The sequence below is a fragment of the Myotis brandtii genome, unplaced genomic scaffold, assembly GCF_000412655.1.
Source record: "Myotis brandtii unplaced genomic scaffold, ASM41265v1 scaffold230, whole genome shotgun sequence".
Lineage (NCBI taxonomy): Eukaryota > Metazoa > Chordata > Mammalia > Chiroptera > Vespertilionidae > Myotis > Myotis brandtii.
The window spans coordinates 6,684,946-6,691,487 of NW_005358650.1; the positions used below are offsets into that span (position 1 = coordinate 6,684,946).

Genomic DNA, 6,542 nt, shown 5'->3' on the forward strand with positions numbered 1-6,542 from the left:
CCCCGCCCCCCGAGTGCACAAATTTTTGTGCACTGGGCCTCTAGTTAGTAATAAAAAGGAAGAAATTACACTAAAAATGCCCTGTAAGTAGGGGAGAGAAACATCTTAGCCACAAAATGTAAGTATAAAATCCCATACAAAATTATTTGAATAATAGCATTACAACTGTAGTTAATAGTACTATGTTATATACTTAAGGCTGCTAAGAGAGTAGATCTCAAAAGATTTCACAGGAAAAAAAAATTTGTAAATATGCATGGTGATGGGTGTTAACTAGATTTATTGTGGTGGTCATTTTACTATACAAACATTAAATCATTATTGTTGCACACCTAAAGCCACTACTGCATAATGTCATGTCAATTATATTTCCATTTTAAGAGTTAGTTAAATAGCCCTGGCCAGTGTGGCTCAGTTTGTTCAGCATCATCCCGTGCACCAAAAGGTCTCCACTTCAGTTCCCAGTCAGAGCACACACCTCGGTTGTGGGTTTAATAATAGAGCAATAGTTCTTCATTTTGTGTGTTTGTTTCCTTATTTTAATATATTTCCATGGCAAAGGTAGTTAGACTCTCAATTGTTCACTCCCACCCTTGTTAATTAAATTTAAACCTTACTATTCTATGAAATCCAAATGTGTTGTTTTACTCAAAAAGCAATACAGAAAGTGAGTAAAATTGTCTCTAAATATTTTGTGACAAATAGTAAAATAGAATGTATTCCACTAAAATGGGTAATACAAGGCATCAATAAGTTTTTCCACATAGTAAAATATCTATTGTAAATCAGTGTTGAAAGATACTTTAAAAGCTAATTAATTCTCCAAAATCAAGATAGACACAGAATTCTATATATAAGATTACTCGAGTGAAGATTATCTGTCCACGCTCATACTTTTAAAAATTCCATTAGACTCTCAATCAGAAAACCATAATTCAAGTTCTGACTCATTTCAATCATTTTTCTGTCACAATTGTAACGAAATCCACTCTACCATGGTTTATAAGACCTCTCTTCATCTAGATCCCACCCTCTCCCCTCATTTGCTATCCTATGGGCACTCATTTCTTTTTCTTTTTTCTTTTATTTCATTTTTTAAATATATTTTTATTTACTTCAGAGAGGAAGGAAGAAGGAGAGAGAGATAGAAACATCAATGATAAGAGAGAATCATTGCCTGGCTGCCTCCTACACGGCCCCCACTGGGGATCAAGTCTGCAACCCGGGTATGTGCCCTTGACCAGAATCGAACCGGGGACCCTTCAGTCCTCAAGCCGATGCTCTTTCCACTTAGCCAAACCGGCTAGGGCACTTTTTCTTATTTAAAAATATATTGTTATTGATTTCAGAGAGGAAAGGAGATGAGGAAATACTGATTTGATGACCAAATGAATGGAAGAATTAACCATAATCAATTATAATTAAAGATTGAACAAAAAATATCTATAAATTATCATTATAAAATAACATATGAAATTCAATTTTTAATACCATAGAATAAGTAAAATTTTCAAATTTTAAATTTCAGAATTGAAATTTTAAAATTAAAGTTAAAATTGTCCTTTCTCCATACTTTACACCAGTCCTTTCCTTACAGTAGACCATTATCTTATGTATTCTCTTTTTGGTTTTTATTTTGATTACCTTCTTAAATCTAAATAATATTCTTATAACTGTACTTATTTATTTTTTTAGCTTCTGGCAATATCTATTGACTCTTTGCTAGAAAGGATTTGAAATATCTTATAATGCTTCCTTATTCCTGTCATTTGTTTTTACACATATTTGTAATTATTTTTCCTACTGATTACCTTCATAACTACATAATAAATAAAAGCCTTAATTTTGTATTGTTTTACTTTCAGAGAATAACTCCTAACTATATTATATAACATGATAAAAGTAGTATATTTATACCTCTTTTTATGTATAGCTTCTTCCCCTTAACTCTTCCAAAATTCTGTTAACTATAATGTTTTTAATAGTGTTAGGTTTTCTAATATTTGCATTTTGTAATATAGTCATAACCATTTCTACTTTTTTATGATAGGTTGATTTGGGAAATCAAAAGCAAATAAACCATATAAAGAATATTACAACAGTATCTATGCATTATTCACTGCAACACTAGACAATATAATTGAATCTAAGAGAAGGATACATGTGTCCTATTTCATGAAACCTGTTCCACTTGAAAGGGAATATTTCACATAAAAAGCTCAAATGGATTATCTCTAGTTATACCTCATTAATCATGCCTTTCTTTGATTTTTCTCATATTTGAACCTTTGTTTTTTTAAGGACTTTTTTGCCTTTTATTTTTCTTGACTGAAAAAAAAAAAAATGACTTCTCTTAAATCACATCACTAAGACATTCCAAAATGTTACACACATACTATTTGTGGAAAGCTTCAATATGTAAAAACTTGACTACAAGAACTGTCAATATGAGATTTTTTTTTTCATTCCTACTGATTTTTGTATTCCATATTTATTTGTTTCTGATTCCTTCTTTGTCTTGGAGAGTATTTCCACATGGATTTTTTTTGAGATAAAAAGCATGAGATAAAATTTTTAATGCATGCATACTTGAAAGAACTATTTTGCTTTTACATTTGATGGGAAAGGTACTAATTACAGTGGTTTTTATTCAAAATAAGTTTTTGTCATAACTTTGAGAGAATCCATTGTCTTTAAAGATCCAAGGGATGTGTCCACAGCCTGCAGAGATGCTTGATTCCTCTTCCTTTGTGTGGGGTCCTATTTTCGTTGTTGCTGCTTGTTTCTTATGGGAGATTTTAGAATTTTCTCTTTATCCTTGTTTTCTAAAAGTGCATGAAAATGTGGTCAGAGGTGTGTTTTGTGATAGTTGGTCATTTTGCCTTCCCTCCTCTTCTACACTCTGTGGTCTCTTTTATTAACTTTTATAGCACTTACCTTTCTTTAGCACTGGGAACTTTTCTGCTACTTCTTCGGTAATATTATTTCCTGCTCTCATTTTGAAATAAAATCTTTCATTCTAAATATATTGTTTTGACCTTGTGTCTTCTAGATTAATCTTCGAGAGCTCTCAACATTTTCTCTGATTTTATCTTATTTCTATATGTTGTTGATCTTAAACAAATAGACATTTGTTTATTTCTCCATTCTGATATTTTTCCAGAATATTGATATTTTGGAGGAACAGGAAAGAATTGCAATTCAGGACATGCAGCCTAGTAGCAAACCACATACATGTCCAGAGAGACAATGGAAAGGAACACTGTTTTATGGACTTGGGAGGAATTGTTATAAGTGAAGAATTACATTGGCTGAGCTATGGCAGCCTCCCATTGGCTAAGCTGTTACTAAGCAACAAGGAATCTTTTCTTCCTCCTGCTGAGGTAGTAAAATAGCATCACTTCCTGTCATAAATGCAAGGTACTGTCTTTTTTTTTTGGGGGGGGGGGGGTCAATAGTGTGCGTTGAGTGACACATTAGAGAGAGTTTTCTCCTCCAGCCTCCTGACTCTATTTTAAATGAGGTTTCTATTTATTAATTTTCACATTTTCCACTTTTTGATCAAGATCTTTCTCCAAAAGTATTGCTGATCAAAAGTCAGGATTTCTAGATTCCGTGGCCTTTTGTTCCTCCATGTAGGGAAGGACTTTTCTTGGTGTCCTGTCCCAGGTCAGAGGAAAAGTACACAGGTTTGAAACCTATTGTAGTCACAAGAAGGGGTGGGAGGGAAATCTCTCAGGCATTTTCCATCTAAAGTCTGTATCTTAGTTTAAAAATGGGCAAAGGATTTAAATAGACACTTCTCCAAAGTAGACATACAGATAGCCAAGAGACATATGAAAAAATGCACAGTCATCAGAGAGAGATGCAAATCATTACAGAAATGCAAATTAAAATGACAATGAAATCTCACCTCACACCTTTCAGAATTGCTACCATCAACAAATCAATAAATGATAGTCCTGGCAAGGATGTGGAGAAAAGGGAACCCTAGTACCTGGCTGGTGGGAATGCAGACTGGTGCAGCCACTATGGAAAACAGTATGGAGTTTCCTCAAAATATTAAAAATGAATCTGCCATTTGACCCAGTGACCCCACTTTTAGGAGTATATCCTAATGAAAGGGTTAACTAGCTAGTTTAATTAGGCAGATTTAGGGAGCTTTAGGTATAAAAATGGTCCATCAAAAGGAATGAGACCTGAAGGTGCCAGGGTGTTTATCTTGTACAGAGGATAGAGAAATGCCACAGGCAAATAGAACTATATCTGGCCTAAGCAATTAAAACAGCCATAAACCGAGGACAGACAGAATTGCTCTGGCCTGAGCAATTCAAGTGGCCATAAGTTAGGCCAAAAGTAGACCTGACCTGAGTAGCTGGGAGAGTTATTAGATAAGGCTTTCTCTAACAGCACAACTGGGAGAGCTATATGATAAATCAAAAGTGACCCAACCAACAAGATAAGGGGGAGAGAAAATAGGGGACGTCACATAGGGTTTGAGCTCTGAAGCTGCTACAGTGACCAATCAGAGGGGTTATCAGAATGCAAAGAACTGCAGCCTTTATAAACCTTAGGAAAGAGGGGCTTAGTGGGTCTCTCCCTCTCCCCACGTGGGAGTCTGTGCTTATTTCCCAATAAATGTCCACCTTTTCCTATACCATCTTTTGTCCGTGGCTTCATTCTTTGAATCCACCTGGACAAGAACCCAGGGAAAGCAATAACTCTGCTCAATAAAACAACCCAAATCACTAAGAAGCTTGAAACACCAATCTGAAAGAATATATGCACCCCTATGTTCATAGCAGCATTATTTACATTAGCTAAGATCTGGAAACAACCCAAGTGCCCATCAGTAGATGAGTGGATAAAAAAGCTGTGGTACATTTACACCATGGGATACTATGTAACTGTAAAAATAGGATCTCTTACCCTTTGAGACAGCATGGAGGGACCTGAAAGTATTATGTTAAGTGAAATAAGCCAGTCAGAGAAATACAAGTATCACATGATCTCACTCGTATGTGGAATTTAATGAGCAAAATAAACTGATGAACAAAATAGATCCAGAGACATAGAAACATGGAACAGACTGAGGAATCTCAGAGGGAAGATGGGGGTTGGCGGTGGATGGGGAGAGATTAACTGGGAATTTATATGCCTATATGCATAGCCCATGGACAAAGACAATAGTGTGTTGAAGGCCTGGGGGGCCGGGTATGGGCTGGAGGTGGTCAATGGGAAAAATAGAGAACATCTGTAATACTTTCAACAATAAAGATTTTTAAAAATAATAAAGTTTGTATCTTAGAAGGTACACTCAGAACAGAAAGAATTACCTGCTTTGGGAAGATGCAATGCAAGATAAAACATGAAGCAATTAAACATTTTGTTATCCCAAAAGAAACCATTTGAAGTAAAATGTCTTATGAATAATACAGCCTATAGGTTGCATTCAGAGACTATGAATTGTGTAAGAATCCAGAGTCAGTTAATAATCCAGGTGAAAGAGACTTCTATGAATTTTAAACCTCCTAATTGCCTGGTCTGAATACATTTTCTTTTGTTTTTTAAATATATTTTTTATTGATTTCAGAGAGGAAGGGAAAGGGAGAGAGAGATAAACATCAATGATGAGAGAGAATTATTGATCAACTGCCTACTGCACACCCCACACTGGGGATCGAGCCAGCAATCTGGACATGTGCCCTGACCAGGAATCGAACTACGACCTTCTGGTTCATAGGTTGCCGCTCAACCACTGAGCAACCTGGCCGGGCAGTACATCTTGGGAAAGCTGTCTCATCAGATGTCATCTGCTTCACCTTCAGATTTTCAGAAATGCATTGATGGTGTGCAGGTCCAGTCAGGGTTGGATGTTTTCTTTAGATGCGTCATATGAATCCTATAGTCTACTCCTTGGGGGCCTTTGAAGTGAGGCTTAAGAGAGTCCTGCCACAGGTGTCTTTGTCAATAGACAAAAATCTTCAGGTTACAAAGTATGTTGCTTTAGGTTGTCTCCAGGGAACACACTCTGTAAAGATTGCTCTACCAGAACGTGGTTAATTTTAATAGGAGCAATTAGACCTTTAAAACATTGAAGTACATCTCCTTTTATCAGCTGCAGACCAAAAGAGGCCAGGTGCATTGGCCACCCTATGGCTTTCTTAAAGGGTAAGACTTTATGAGTTTCAAAGGGAGCAGATCTAAGATTTAGGAGGACCAATGGCAATGCTTTTGGCCAATGTATTTGGAGGGTCTCTACAATTTTTGTCAATTGTGTTTTAATAATGCTGCTAATGTGTTTAACTAAACCTTAGGATTGAGGGTGCTAAGTGCACTGAATGTGTTGCAAAACTGACCAAAAATCACAGACATGTAACACCTGACTGATAGAAAGAGTTCCTAATCATTATGGAGCTTAAGAGAGGTTCCCCAGTTAAGGGTAATATTTTTTTTAATATATTTCTTTATTGATCCCAGAGAGGAAGGGAGAGGGAGAGAGAGAGAGAGAGAAACATCAATGATGAGAATCATTGATCGGC

The 6,542-nt window shown here is 35.9% G+C and overlaps 1 pseudogene; it reads right to left on the reverse strand.

Annotated features, from left to right (window-relative positions):
• The window catches only part of LOC102253580, an 18,967-nt pseudogene extending 15,969 nt beyond the window's left edge, over positions 1-2,998 (reverse strand).
• Positions 2,999-6,542: the final 3,544 nt, after the last annotated feature.